We start from the raw sequence: 17,324 nt of genomic DNA on the forward strand, positions 1-17,324 counted from the left end.
TCACAGAAATGTATCATGTTATTGATTGGCAACCCAAAGCTCATGTAGCAGTCCAGGCTCGGCATTGATCTGATATAATCCCGGATTCACAGAGAGTGTGTATAATACACTGAGTTGGTTTACATTTCTGATTTATGATGGAATACAAATGCTAAACAAATTTTCAAAATTTTGGATAATAGCAAAACTGAAAGTTCAGCCCAAATACAGATGGCCTTATGAAGTGTGTTAAATAGAAGTGACTCCAGATTGACAGTTTTTATAGTATAATACAAAGGGACATGCAAAATCCAGTAGTGCACCTAGAAGTTCAGGACCCTGATTGTCAGTGCCCATTTGATGCAGTTTTGAACTCTAAATAGGAGAACAAAATATTTAAAGGAGTAAGGTCTTAAAATCTTAACAAAATTACTAAGAGTGACCTACAAGGAAGGAACACGTCTACTTTGTGTCATATGCTGGCGCTACACTACCCAATAGCTTACGTCTATGGAACAACATGAAGATGACATTGAGTAAGACTACAAAACATGGCTTTAAAGGAAGTCCAACACAAAAAGATACTCTCCATAGAGAATAATCCCCAAGCACAAAGTGGCAAAGGAAGACCAGCAAAAAAAAAAAAAAAAAAAACGTTCTGATCTCCTTAAAAAAAACAATCCCAAACTGAAAAGTGATCAATGAAAGACAGTACAGAATAGAAATCTCCATAGAGAATACATGTTAAGCAGCAAACTAATAAAGGAAGTCAAGCAGTGAATAGAATATTTTCCATGGAGAATAAAAGTCAAACTGCAAAGTGATTTTTCACTGTTACAAGATAATAATAATCCATTACTGCAAATATCTGTGAGCATTTCATCCCTTTTTTGGACTATGAAACTATTTTTTTTAATATTTGACACAGACATATGTAATATGTTTTGTGTAAAAAAAGCATGAACTTAATAAAAGAGCTCAACAAAGCTGGAAACTGTCACTGTTATAATGTATGCTGCTTTTCACATAAACAATCTGGAAACAGTAGTTTTCATCATAATAGGTACACTTGTCTTTGTTTGTAGACTGCAAATCCTGGATTACATCAAATCAATGATGATCTATGAATGCTACTGATCACATTAAGTGAAAACTCAAAGACACCAAACACTTTAGCAATGTATACGTTATAAAAATCCCTTTTGTCTGATTACAATTGACACCTTTCCTAATAATTGCTTAAAGTAGTAGACTAACAGTATCTGTAAATGATCCTGCATAGAAAATTGGTTTTAATTATCAAGAAACTTCATAGCATATACAAATTGCTAAAGTCATGCAACAACAGTCTCTGAGATACCACTGAAAGACTAATACGCCTACTGGCTCTAATAAATCCATAGGCTGTCAAATAAAAAAGCCTTTCCCATCACATGTCATCTCAGTGATTTCTACTAGTATTTTTATTTAAAGAGTTGTCGAAGATTTGTATTTCCTGGCATTACTACCTTTGACACAATAGGAAGACAGGATAAATAAAAAAAAAAATCAGACTACCACTGAAGAAAACCAACAGCATATGTATCCAAGCAGAAGACTGAATGAGCTTTATATTGTTTGTGCTTTTTATTCAATGTCTTTAATGAGACATTGGCACAGAATGAATGAATGAGAGATAGCTGTTTTATCAAGGTATACTTCATTCGGAAGTGTTGTCGCCGTGGAGTTACATTGTAACAATGCATGCAGCTGGACAAGCTCGCATCTTGACTCATGAACTATGTACCCCATTCCAGCAATGTATCAACAACTGCCTTGAACATGTTCAGACTTAGGCCAGTAGTCATAGTCTGGGGATTTGCATTTTCCTAGCAAGAATCCATGATGGGTGGCACTTCATTCTTATGCAAACATAGACTTTTGGGATGGCTACAAAAATGTGGAGGCCTTTTTATAAACACTCCTCCTTTTCTCAAAAATATAATATGCTTAAGGCATAAACAATAGGAAGACAGCTAATACACAGATAAGCGGCATTACAAATTTTCAATATCAGTAGGATTAATACAGATGAATCTAAAATGATTTCATTTGCATACTAAATGTATAAAAGTCCCTCAACTTGCACCAGTAAGTAGCAATTTAACAGGGCAATACAGAGTTACAATGGGAAGGGAGAATGCTTCGTTAATGAGAAAATATCTGTTTTACACCCCTGCTTGCAAGGTGTCCTGGAGTAGAAATTTGCCAGTTATTTGTTGTAAATGGAAGCAAAAAGGAATACCTCATGTCTACCCCATTGCTGGATTAAATCCTGGAAGACTGCCTGATTGAGGTTTAATTTGTAAAGGTCTTCCTGGTCCTGCTCAGCTTGTCTGCCATAATGTTTTGCTCCGATGCAATGTATGTTGCCTGCAGATTGAGGCTGTGCAGAACTGATGTATCCCAGGCTACTGCCTCACCCCATTTGTTTATGCACCACATCACTGTAGTGTTGTCTGTCATAATTTGTACTGGCCCTGGGGACCAAAGATGATTGGGAGAGTTGAAATCATTTATAACTGCCAACATCTCTTTTATGTTTATGTATTTTTGCATGTCTTTTTTGTTCCAAAGACCCTGTACTTTTACCCCCACAGGCACAGCTCCCAAAGCAAAGTCTGTAGTGTTGATTATTACAGACTGTGCTGGAGCTGGAAAGGAAAATGGGAAACTGGGATTCTCTCCACCAAAGCAGTTCCCTTTTTATAAATCCAAAGACTAGGATCTGAAATGTCAAGGTGTGTTGATGTTGGGATCATACAGGTTTTAGGTAAAACTGAATATTTTTTATGTGGAGTCTGGCATACAAGGTATCCTCTGACCCATTTCATGGATTTACTGCATATCAATAAATCAGATGGCATATGAAATACTCATTACAGGAATATAAACCTCTTCTACAACATTGACAGAACAGTTTGAAGGGACAGGAATATTTTGCAGAGGGTACCACTGGTCTGGAACAGATTCCTCATCCACATAAAACAAAATTCATCAATGTCCATATTCAAGCTCAACTTGGATCTATGGATGTGAAAAAGAAAATGTACCCTAGGACTGTCCCCTCTATTTTTAATGGACAGCGGCAGCTTCTAATTGTTTTATACCATGGATGTGTTCCTTCAAATTACCTATGCTATGACCCCAGTTATTCTAATTAGGAATAATATATACTTATCAGCCATGGAATGGGTGAGTCCAATCTCTAACCAAATGGGATAGGTTAATACGAGCACCAACAGGGAAACTGGCTAGGATTAAAATGGACCTCACGGGAAACTGCCCTAGCACTTACCTATGACCCTCTGAACCCAAGAAATTCCCTTGCTGAAGTCCTGGAATGAGTATAAAAGCTCATGGGTAGATCCAGGTATAGATCTACTTTTTGCTGTGGAAGAAAAACTCCTTGAACTGAGGTATCTAGGAGATAGCCAAGGGAAGTAATCTCATGGAAAGAGTAAACGGGACTTTTGAATGTTTTTTTCTGAAACCCTGTATGCGAAGGAGAGTTCTCACCCAAAAAAAGACATTCCTGATACCTTGATAAATACAGTGTAAAGATAAGCAAGTTGCCTAATGTGAGAAAATGTGAACACATTGCAGTCTGCACTAAGCTGTCATTAGAGTTACATATTTTGTGATCAGTCTTAGAGAAATGAATAACCAAAACGGTACTGCAGAGATCTGACAATGTAATCCAGACACAGGAAACATTAACAAAGTTTGAAATTTGAGGGTATAGGATAGGAATATGATAATAAGAATCCTTTAAATCCAGAGTTTCCAAAAACAGAAAGAGGGAGTAAGCAGTAACAGGCTATGAAGGTTAGCATTTTGAAATTTGGGACTTTCATAAACTGATTGAGAAAAGAAAGAGCTAGGACTCCTTGAGATGAGGCTTCATCCATTGGTACCAGAAACATTCCTAAATATATACTTTTCCCTATTAGAGAAAGAGGAACAGGTTCCATGACCACCTGAGTCAGCAGATGCTGATAAGCAGGAGGGAATAATGAACTTTGATCTGGTTGATGGGGAGAAATCCCCAAAAAAGGAGGGATGCACTCCACCTGCCATCTGTACCCTTGATGGATGAATCTCAGAACTTCTTTTTCTAAGATTATCTGTTGTCAAAAGAGAGGGCAGCATATTTTAGGGAGGATGTAAAGGCTTCCCAGTGTGGGAAGGCGAGTGGGAACATTTTCAAGATTATCATTCAGACTTGCTGGGCTTTTATGGCTTCAGGAAAGGTCCCTTTTTTTTGTAAGTCTCCATGCCACTGTTTTTGAGCAGCTTACCAGAAGTTAGTAGAGTCTGTTTATTTTACTTTTTATTAAAAAGTCTGGAAGTAGGTGTAAAACTTTAACAAACTCACAGAAGGAAAGCTGAAAAATCTGACTCAACCCTTGAATAAGTTTTCCTCTTTCATCACATTCTTTCAAAGCCTTAGCTGCAGATGATCACAAAGGCAATCTCCCTATCTAAAATGAAATTCAAAATTTCAGCTTTAATATTTTCATGTAAATTTTGAGTATGTAGCCATAAAAACTGTCTTAGAGTAATTCTAGTAGCAGCTGCTCCTGATGAAAGATCAACTGAGTCATAAGCACACTTCAGAGAATGTTTGTTTGCTTGAGACACAGATGCAAATAAGGATATTTCAAAAAGTTATTTCCTGAGATGAGGGCATAGCTGGCCTTAGGCATAGGCCAACTAGGCGGCCACCTAGGGTACCACTCTAGCAGGGGCACTTTTCCAGTAATCTGGATGGTGTAGGTACACCAGGAAGGGGTGGTGTGTGTGTGTGTGTGTGTGTGGGGGGGGCACTGTGGAGACCTTTTGCCTAGGCCACCAGTTGACCAAAGGCCAGTCTTGGATGAGGAAAAATGACTAACAGTTCCTGATATTCTCAAACAAAACAAGCAAAAACTTTAACTTGTGACCTTGGAATTAAGCATTCTAAAAATAAGTCTGGCAGAGGTGTGCACTTTATTCCAAATCTGTCAACACCTTTGCCACCATTATAAGACAGGGATTGTTTAGCATAAGAAATGTTTAGTTGACACTGCATTTGCTAAGGAAATCACTGAAGGTTCAGATCTCAGATAAGAAAACAAAAATGTGTAAAATTGAGGAACTTTGTAAATCTTAGGAGCTGCAGGCAGTCTGTCTTGTGTGTTTCAGGCTGTAACAAGGCTTACTATAAAGCTAAAATAACAACAGAAACTGGAGTGGGTTGAAGAAATTCCAGTTGCTATGAATTATAATATCTGTTTTTAAAAAAACTAAATTGTCATTATGTTATGACTGAAACAATTGGTTAATCCTAGATATGGTTTCAGGAAAAAAAATCTTTTAAAGGACACTCAGAAGAAGTACTTTCCTCAAAATAAATCAGTGACCTAAGTAGAAAATACAAATGTTGTTCCCTCATAATCATTTCCTTGTTCATCACACTGGGAAGGGTTCCTTTTCCTTTCAGAAGTAAAACTAGAATGAGAGGTACTACTGAGAGCCTGAACTAAGCATAATAAAACACTTTCTAGGGTAATTGAGATGAGAAGACAAATGTTTAGCTTTCTGATATTTGAGTGGCATTTCCACAGAAGCAAATTAACTCCAGGGAAATGCATACTGGTTCAGCTAGGCAAAAAGACATTCCCTGCTCCTTTCTCCAGGACTGACATGAGTGCTTCTCCTGTGCCTGCTATGGACACTTCAACAGCCACAAAGGGTGTGTCTAAACACAATCCATGGTGATAAAGGGACTACATCAAAGGAAACTAAAGAAGAATATGAGTGGTTGGAATAACCAGAAATGGCCACAGCAGAGTCACCCATTTCTGAATGAGGCAAATTCATAACCTGCTCAAGGGGCAAAGGTTGTTTAGAACTTGTCTTCTTTTTATGACCAGAGGAAGGAAGAACCAAGTTAAGTTTTTTTTTAATGTATATGAAATCCAGCTACTACTGATGGCAGAAGGCTTTAAAAAGGTAAATATCAAGCAAGCAGTGTTTTCTCAGCAAAACACCATGAAAAACACAGCACATGCTTATTCCAACTCTTAAACACAATATAATGAAAGTTTTCCAATGAACAATTGGTAAAGTATTATTTTAAACATATTTTACACAAAACTAAAAATTGTAAGCATGTTTTTTCAACTGTCTGAAAATTCACTTTACAGTCCAAGAAAAATAACATTTTTAGTATAAAAATAATCTCACTTCTGAAGTACAGGTTTCAGTGATATCATAAATTCTGAAAGGTTTTCTCCCCAAGGAAAACTTGTCTGCACAATAATGGGGAAATGCTAGCCAAATGTCAATCCTCAAAAGCCCACTAGAAGAGTAGTCTTTGTTGCTTGGAATGCTCTGGTGGATGATTGATTTTCTACAGTCTGTTCAAGCTCTCAGTGGTTTGGGCATATGGTAGGTGCCTTTAAGCTTTAGAAGATGGCTGGCTGTTGCATCCTGCACATGATGTAACCAGTATAGCTAAGGCTACTGCAGCAGTGATTAAATGATAAACATTATACAGTTTATAATTTTTTTGGGGGGGGTTGAGAACTGTGCCACCTATAACTGCATTTCTACATTTCTTCTTAGAACTCCGCTTTTTTTATTCAGTACTACTATTGCAACACTTGTATTTAACGCATTTATTGCCATTTGAGCTATGCATCACTTTCTATCATATTTAAGTGTAAAAATACATTGTTATCAGCTTCATTAAGATAACTTGTATGTATGTGCTTGACATTTTTTGGGGATGCAGTTATTTTTCATTTACTATAGCCACTAACCTTTCAATGGTAGGTTGAATGTGTTGGTGCTTATGTAATGTTGGATAATATCAGATCCAGGTTTTTACAATACCTGTACATGTAAATGTTGAACATCTTTAACATGAAAGCTGTTGCATGTTAACAAGTCCTGGACCTTTTCACTGCCCTGCTAATATGTTCAGCCTTTGCAAAGTACCTGTTATATGGCAGCAGAGATGGGCTTTCCTTCCCAAGGATGGGCAATCCAGCCTTGGAATCTGGCTTCTCCAGTGAAAGGGCTTTTAAATGAATCCAGGTCTTCATTGATGCAGTCAATGTTTTTTCTATCTCTGCCATAGTGCCACAGCACAGACATTATATAAAAATGTTCTTCAAATAGTAATCAACATGTAAGAAAGCTGCACTCATATCATTCATACTATATATATGTGCCTGTGCAAAGAATGTGAGGGTCACAAACTGGATATAAAATATGGTATTGTGTAAATATGTGCATATATATATATATATATGTATGTGTTTGTATATATATATATATATGTGCATGTACAAAGTGTGTGTGTGTGTAAAATATGGTATTGTATATATATATATATATATATATATATATATATATATATATATATATATATATATATATATATATGTGTGTGTGTGTGTGTGTGTGTGTGTGTGTGTGTGTGTGTGTGTGTGTGTGTGTGTGTGTGTGTGTGTCTAAATATATATCTTTATATAGTCACAAATTAAGCACACTTTCAGAGTGTTTTTTTCAGGAAAGCATTAAGGAGTATCACTTTGAAAATTAAACCTCTTACAGCCGCCGAATGTATGAGCCTTCAGGAGTTTGGCCATGATGGCTGTGAGAAACTGGCATGCAGAATAACTTTGTGGCTTCACTTATTGACATCTTAAAATTATACAGTTTAGCAAGATATAGTTTTCTGTTATATAGAAACCAAACAGAAACACACACACACACATACACACACACACACACACACACACACACACACACACACACACACACACACACACACACACACACACATGAATGCATTGACATTTGTACATATACATGGATGCATGAATACATAAAAGCACACATACACATGAATGCACACACATTCGTACACATACACACATGCATGCATACATACAGGCACACACACACACACACACACACACACACACACACACACACACACACACACAAATGCACACACATTCACTCGAATACACACATGCATGCACACACTAACACACACATACACACACACACAACACAAACACACACGCACATGCACACACCCTAGATAGACAGATAGATACAGATAAGTAGAGATCTATAGATGGATAGATCTCATTATATACTAAAGAATGTTAATGCTTATACTGGGAGAAACAGAGTCTAGACTGAAACAGGCATGGGTAGATACATTAAAAATAAGTATTCAGTTCCGAGTAATTTATGCAGTGAAAAACACTCATCACAATTCTTTATAATCCCTGGTACGAATTTCAGTAAAAATTACATTTTTAACCAGATGAAAGGGAACTTGTATAGAATGCTTATGTCAATCTGCACAGTGGTATCCGACGGATAATAGAAATAAACACAATGAATATAATTGAGTATGGATAACTCAAGCTCTCTTATTTTGCAAACACAGTATATATTTTTGCTATGAACATTCATCTTTAAGAATGCCATGCTCAGACTCATTTGTGATGCTATTTAAGGGCTTTTCATTATGGCAGCTTGTTTAGATATAAAGAAAAAAAAAATACAGCTACACTTGATCTTAGCTAAAAGGCTGAGGAGTGATGTTCCTTTTCTATGACAGTGTATTTTGCAAATTAAAGATAAGCAGTTTCATGAAGGAACTTGCAGCGCCATCTAGAGGATTAAAATATAGTCAGCCAGAGATGAATAAAGCAAGAAGGCAACATTTTTATTTTTTAAGGGTTGTAGCTGGCTAAGTATGTGCCTATATAGACATAGAAGTACACACACACGCATTAACAAATGGCATTTATGTAAAGAAAACATGTGTGATATACAATATACAATATACAACATATATCTTTCTGAAACAACCCCAAGTCACTGAGGTTGTCATTTGATATCACAATACAATATTCATGATAATTAACTTCATACAGTGTTAATGAGATTTTGTAATTAGATTTTAATGTTATACCATTAAATGAGATTTAATTCCTAGCATAAGCACAGGCAGAACACAGTCTCTTGCCTGCACAAACTGCTTGTGCTGGTCTTTGGCCAGATGAAATTGTGAAATATCAGGGAATATTCTTTCTTCTTTTCTTTATATACTTCATATGCAATGTAAGATTATGTTGCACATTTCAATTTGTGCCTTATTTGTAATGACAAGTGCAAATTATTCATATGCATCTTTTGCTTTGCTATTACACTGTATTCAGATAAATGAACATGGTTATATATCTCCAGATGTACTCGTATGATTTTTGTGTCTGTATTTATGTCTGTCTGTATTTTGCTTGTAAACTGTCTCAAATCAGAGGTTGGCATGTTTCTCTGGTGCTTATTTCTTCTTATGACACTAAGGGGAGAGCAAAAAGCAGCTTTAAACAGGAGTTCATTTGCATTCACATTTTTCACACACATAAAAATATCAAGAGCAATGCAAACACAAGACTTTATACTGATTAGGAGAGATGAGTGCCCTGTATTGATATGCATATATATTTACTCTGGATTGATCTGTACAGTAGGCAAAGTAGATATTGAAAGCAGTAATCTGAGCTAAAATGCCAAAGTATGATAACATTTTATTCAACAATGATACTGTCTACTGACTGTATTTATGTTGCTACTTAATTATCATTTATTCCTTTATTGTGCTTTTCTAACTTGTAAATGTCACTGTCCCAGTAATCTGTTTTCTTGTAACCCATTGAGAAATCTGTAGAAATATGGGATCTTCTTTTACCTTGCCACTATCACTAGTCTGAACTGAAGTACAAACAATATAGCCTGCTGTTAATGCTAGCATGTCAATGATACTGCATTTTTCATGTTTATGAACCTCGTAGTAAATCATCTCACATGACGCAAGCTTTCTTAAGATAGTTGCACAGCATGAAAGTGAGAAAATGAAAAGTGAGGCAAGCAAAGGTATGTGCATAAAATATATGGACTTTTTTAATGTTGACTTCTTCAGACTAAATGCTATATATGATAAGAACAATAGTTTATAGTTTGCTATATGTCTTTCAAATAAACTGCTGGACTTCAATGTGTTTGTGATAATATGTGAATAATGGATTATTAAATTCATAATGCAGAAAAGATGTGGTGGTTAGCATTACTAAGTTTATTGCAGTTTATAAAATGTATTATAACAGAAAAAAATGTCAACCCAATATTTGGGCAGCATGCTGTTGTTGTATTTCACACAATGTGAACCATACTGTTAAATTAAACATGGCATTTAAAACTTTGAGAAAAAACTGCCTGGCATTAAAATTACTAATATGTTAGAACTGGAAAGTGTCTTACACAATTCATAGACTGAAGATGAAAAACCTTTCCACATTTTTGCCAAGACCTATACTTGTAGTGGCATCATGTTATATTATTTCAGTGCGCTAATCTACAGCCTATCATGCCAACATATAATCAGATGCATTAGTGAGTGACATCAAGTAGTGTTATTAAATTGTAATAGGAATAGTATAAAAAAAATCATTCAGTCATTTTTTTCATATTTTTCATATGGAAATGCGTTTAACAGGCTGACTGCTTAGACACAGCTTTAAAAGGAGGCCTTTGCTTAGATATGCTCTCGTAGTACAGAGAAGCTGGAACCCAGTTTAAATTATGCAGAGTGAGTGGAGTAGAAGTGGTTTATGTTACAAGCATCAGCATGATTTGATATATTTCTGATGAGACAGTCCTTTCAAAAAAGCTGCAAGATGTTCACACATAATGAAAGTACTAGCAAGTGTAATTTGCTGAGTTAAGAGTCACTTCACTAATAATCTTTTTGTGATTTTTCAAATGGTGATTATAACAAAAAAGATAAATAAAAGTTAACCTTTGACCTCCCTGCCTGTTACAGAATTACTGATATGTGCACCGCATAAAATATTAGTATGCAGAAATAGTAGACCTCATTAGTTTGCCATCTGCTATAGTGTATAAATGCTAAAATGTTGTTATTGCAAGGTTCACTGAGCAGTAAAATTATAATTCTTTTAATTTTATTTTAAATAAAATCCCCTGAAACAATCCAGATGCTAGATGACATGAAGAAATATACTTCAAACAGAAAAATTGCAATGATTCCTCTGGCTTTTTACTGTGTTATGCTAAAAGAATAAAAAAATGTAAAATAATGTTTTAAGATGAATGGCTAACCTTTTCTAACAGGGGATCTTTTCTCCAAGCAAATATTTAAATGGCACTACAGTAAGCTTTTCCTTCCTGTTTTTTTACTTGTAGGACTTCATTTATTGCCTAATAAATAATTAGTTCTGTCAAGAAAGTTGCAGTGCAGTTTTATTAACAAAATATTTCCATTGCTATTTCTATTCATCACTGTTCCCATGGAATTCTCCACAGAGAAATAAATCCCCAAAGGAAAATGAATGGAGGGAAGCACATCAAGTAAGTAAGGATAGTCATCCATAGATGCAAAAAGTGAAACATGGATAAAAATATATATCCTAGAAAAACCTACAAAGCATCATTTCTGATCATCTAACAGATATTTATACTAGCACATTCTTAAAAAAAAAAAAAAACTACTATCATTCATAGTTAGCAGATGGTGGAAAACATCCTGGATTTAAATCCTTAGCAAAGGCCTACACATGGTATGATATATAGAATGCATTTACAGGGAGGCATTCCATTGCATTCATGTGTGAATGTGTCTCTCTGTGTGTGTGTGTGTGTGTGTGTGTGTGTGTGTGTGTGTGTGTGTGTGTGTGTGTGTGTGTGTGTGTGTGTGTATAATGCAGCAGGCTTATGATCCTAGCTGAAAGCAAATTGGAATTATGAAGGAGAAGCTCACAGTCTGGCTGCTCAGGTGATCACTGGAGGTTCAAAGACAAGGATAGCAGTAATAATTACTAAAAGTCTCTGGTTCATCTCCCAAAGGACTTACTTTATCTTTCATATTCCATGTTAGCTAAATATCAGTCATTCAATTAATGTCTTGCTTTACGTAATGATCCTAAAGCCAAACACCCACTACATAACTTCGATTTATATTGATAGCTCATATCCACTCTCATACCCAGCCACTGGGGATGCCCAAGCCAGTGCATTTCTTTGTGCCGGTCCCAAGCCCAGATAAATGGGGAGGGTTGCATCAGGAAGGGCATCTGGCATAAAACTTCACCAAATCATTTCATGCAGACACCAATAAATATTTTAATACTGGATCGATCGAGGCCCGGGTTAACAACGACCACCACCAGTACTTTTAGCCAACAGGATGCTGGCAGAAATTGGGCTACTGTTGGCCGAAGGAGGAGAAGAGGCAGAAGACATGGCCAAAGGCAAGAAGAGAGGAGAAAGGCTAGGACTGTGGTAGTGAGGGTCGGAACTTTGAATGTTGGCAGTATGACTGGTATAGGGAAAGAGCTAACTGATATGATGGACAGAAGGAAGGTTGGTATATTGTGTGTGCAAGAGACCAGATGGAAGGGGAGTAAGGCTAGGTGTATCGGAAGTGGGTTCAAATTGTTTTATCATGGTGTGGATGGGAGGAGAAATGGCGTAGGAGTTATTCTGAAGGAACGTTATGCTAAGAGTGTTTTGGAGGTGAAAAGAGTGTCGGTTAGCATGATGTTTATGAAGCTGGAAATTGAAAGTTGGTCTTGGGACTGACGAAAAGCTATATTTTATTATTTTAAATAATAAATAAATTGGTGCAGAGATTCATTTTTTTTTTCTTTAATTTTTTATTTGATTTTGTAGTTATATCTGGTTAGTAGGTTAGTAGTGTTGCTGCATCAGCCGCCAAGATTTTTGCCATTTTTTTTGTTTCCAGGCTGTTTGGTCCTTGTGTGGTTCAGGAGTTTGTTTGTTTTTTTAATTTCTTGATGGTGTAATGATGAATGTTGTTAGTGCATATGCTCCACAAGTTGGGTGTGCAATGGATGAGAAAGAAAAATTTTGGATTGAATTGGATAAAGGGGTGATGATTGTACCCAAGGGTGAGAGTGTGGTGATTGGAACATATTTCAATGGGCATGTTGGTGAAGGGAATAGAGGGGATGAGGAAGTGATGGGTAGGTATGGTATTAAACAAAGGAATGCAGAAGTTCAGATGGTAGTTGATTTTGCAAAAAAGATGGACATGGCTGTGGTGAATATGTATTTTAACAAGAGGGAGGAGCATAGGGTGACATAAAAGAGTGGAGGAAGATGCACACAGGTGGATTATATCTTATGTAGGAGGGCCAGTTTGAAGGAGATTGGAGACTGTAAAGTGGTGACCGGAGAAATTGTAGTTAGGCAGCATAGGATGGTGGTTTGTAGGATGACGTTGGTGATCAAGAAGAGGAGGAGGAGTGTGAGGGCAGCACCAAGGATCAAATGGTGGAAATTGAAAAAGGGTAATTGTGAGGTGGAGTTCAGGGATGAGTTAAGACAGGCACTGGGTGGCAGTGAAGAGTTACCAAATAGCTGGGTAACTACAGCAGAGCTAGTAAGGGAGATGGCTAGAAAGGTGCTTGGTATCACATCTGGACAAAGGAAGGATAACAAGGACACATGGTGGTGGAATAAGGAAGTACAGAAGAGTATACAGAGAAAGCGGTTGGCAAAGAAGAAGTGGGATTGTCAGAGAGATGAAGAAAGTAGACAGGAGTATAAGGAGATGAGGTGCATGGCAAAGAGAGAGGTGGCGAAGGCTAAGGATAAGGCATATAAAGATTTGTATGAAAGGTTGGACACTAAGGAGGGAGAAAAGGACCTATACCAATTGGCTAGACAGAGGGACCGAGCTAGGAAAGATGTGCAGTATGTAAAGGTGATAAAGGATAATGAGGGAAACATACAAGCGAGGAGAATGTGTTGAGGAGATGGAAAGAGTACTTTGAGGGGTTGATGAATGAAGAGAATGAGAGGGAGAGAAGGTTGGATGATGTAGGGATAGTGAATCATGAAGTACAATGGATTAGCAAGGAGGAAGTAAGGATAGCTGTGAAGAGAATGAAGAATGGAAAGGCTGTTGGCCCAGATGACATACCTGTGGAAGCATGGAGGTGTTTAGGTGAAATGGCAGTGGAGTTTCTAACCAGATTGTTTAATGAAATCTTGGAAAGTGAGAGGATGCCTCAGGAATGGAGAAAAGTTTTGGTACCGATTTTTAAGAATAAGGGTGATGTGCAGAGCTGTAGTAACTACAGAGGGATTAAATTGATCAGTCACAGCATGAAGTTATGGGAAAGAGTAGTGGAGGCAAGGTTAAGAAGGGACGTGATGATTAGTGATCAGCAGTATGGTTTCATGCCGGGAAAGAGCACTACAGATGCGATGTTTGCTCTGAGAGTGTTGATGGAGAAGTACAGAGAATGTCAGAAGGAGTTGCATTGTGTTTTTGTAGACTTAGAGAAAGCATATGACAGGGTGCCTAGAGAGTAGTTGTGGTATTGTATGAGGAAGTCAGGAGTATTAGAGAAGTATATAAGAGTGGTACAGGATATGTACAAGGGTAGTGTGACAGCAGTGAGGTCTGCGGTGGGAGTGATGGATGCGTTTAAGGTGGAGGTGGGGTTACATCAAGGATCAGCTCTGAGCCCTTTCTTATTTGCAATGGTGAAGGACAGGTTGACAGACGAGATCAGACAGGAGTCCCCGTGGACTATGATGTTTGCAGATGACATTGTGATCTGTAGTGAGAGTAGAGAACAGGTGGAGGAGACCCTGGAGAGATGGAGATATGCTCTAGAGAGAAGAGGAATGAAGGTCAGCAGGACTAAGACAAAATATATGTGTGTGAATGAAAGGGATGATAGAGGAATGGTGAGGATGCAAGGAGTAGAGGTGGTCAGGGTGGATGAGTTTAAGTACTTGGGGTCAATAGTTCAGAGTAACGGTGATTGTGGAAGAGAGGTGAAGAAGAGGGTACAGGCAGGATGGAGTGGGTGGAGAAGAGTGTCAGGAGTGATGTGTGACAGACGAGTACCTGTAAGAGTGAAAGGGAAGGTCTACAAGAGGGTAGTGAGACCAGCTATGTTATATGATAAAGAAAGGGTACCTCCTAATGCTAAAGTACAGCTATCAGTAACAAGTAAAAACAGTATTCAAAATGAAACGCTGTACAACAAAGGCCAATGAAGTAAAGTTGTCTTGGAGAATAGGTAGTGTGGTTAAATGATATAAAACTTAAAAGTGCAACATATATAGCAAAAAACTTGCATACATTTCCAGTACTTAAATTAAATGCACTTACAAGATATTCACGCTGTGAATGCAGTTATACCATAATGAAATGATGGCTCCAGAGTGTCCAGTCTTATGATGGCTTCAAAGTATCCAATCTTTTTGGTCTGATATACAAAGCATCCACACTGAAGATGTAGTAGCTGCTATGTGACTGTGATGAACTCTGATAACAGCTTAACCAGTCTAACAAATCAAATAAAAACTTCTAGCTTTAATGGCAGTTAAAATCTTTTTATTGTAGGACAAGTTAAAATCTTCATGTCAAGTTAAAATCTTGATGTAGAATAAAACAGTCCCTATGAATTCCAAACAATGTTATCACAGTTCATCACAGTCACATAGCAGCTACTACATCTTCAGTGTGGATACTTTGTATATCAGACCAAAATGATTGGATACTTTGAAGCCATCATAAGACTGGATACTTTGGAGCCATCATTTCACTATGGTATAACTGCATTCACATTGTGAATATCTTGTAAGTGCATTTAATTTAAGTACTGGAAATGTATGCAAGTTTTTTTGCTATATATGTTATTTATTTATTTATTTATTTCAGTTTGATTACCGGCGAAGTCCACTGGGCCAAGAAGTGCCCATTTTCAGTGGAGGCCCGGGGAGAAAAGCTCCACAAGCAATACAATGAAACATGGTTACATAAAGTTAATGGTATAATACAAGAGTAAGATTCATACAGTCAGGAAATACATTTACATAAAATGTTGCACTTTTAAGTTTTATATCATTTAACCACACTACCTATTCTCTAAGAGAACTTTACTTCATTGGCCGTTGTTGTACAGCGTTTCATTTTGAATACAGCTATGTTACATGGGTTGAAGACAGAGGCATTGACAAAAAGGCAGGAGTTTCAGTTGGATGTGGCAGAATTAAAGATGTTATGATTTGCACTAGGTATGATGAGGGTGGACAGGATTAGGAATAAGTATATTAGAGGGTCAGCCCAGGTTGGAATGTTTGGAGACATAGCCAGAGAGGCACGATTACGTTGGTTTGGACGTGTGCTGAGGAGGGATGCTGAGTACATTGGGAAAAAGATGCTAAGGATGAAGCTACCAGGTAACAGGAAAAGAGGAAGGCCTAAGATAAGGTTTATGGATGTGGTGAGAGAGGACATGCAGGTGGTTAGTGTGACAGAGCAAGATGCAGAGGACAGGAAGAAATGGAAACAGGTGATCTGCTGTGGTGACCCCTAACGGGAACAGCCGAAAGAAGAAGATAATGATGATGGTGATTGATAGCTCATATCTACAGAACACAGATACGGACATTGATAAATATTAATGGCATCAACATGTAAAAATAATAATAATAATAATGTTTTTTATTATCATTAAGACTGTTGACCAGTAACCATGCATGCACTTTATATCAAGAAGAAAACACGATGAATCACAATGGATTATTGCTCCATATACTTTCTGGTCCTGGTTTAACACCCTAAAGTCGTTGGCAAAATTTATAAGTGAACCACAGTATAACAACTACAATATTAATGGTTTAAATAAAAATACACATGCACACACGCACACGCACCCACATACACACACACACACACACACACACACACACACACACACACACACACACATGCACACACATATATATATCTTTCCTACATGCTGAGTAGATCTCTTGCACTCTTATTATATCACATTTGTTTAGGGCTTACAATATGTAAGACTACTTCCGTATGGAGCCCACTAGGCAAGAAAATAACAGTATTTCAAATTTGTATGTATTTATGTATTTTCATTTTTTCTTCAGTCTGAATGTGTTTCTAAACTATCAGACTTAATATGTAATAAGACACAACAGCACATACATTAGCGAAAGAGAATGCAAAATAACAGAAATTACAGTTGCTAGTGCATGGAAGATGTTTAATGGTTTCTGTCTCAATGCAAATTGTGAGTCTGCAATGTATGTACTTTAATAGAATTTACTTAACATAATTTTAACAGATGCGTATTCATGCAGACCTTAAAATTCTTATGTTTGGCAGTATCTTTGCAAATATTAAGAAAGAAACTACTCTGAAG

This window comes from Protopterus annectens, chromosome 5.part1 (assembly GCF_019279795.1).
Source record: "Protopterus annectens isolate FY-2018-M chromosome 5.part1, PAN1.0, whole genome shotgun sequence".
NCBI lineage: Eukaryota > Metazoa > Chordata > Ceratodontiformes > Protopteridae > Protopterus > Protopterus annectens.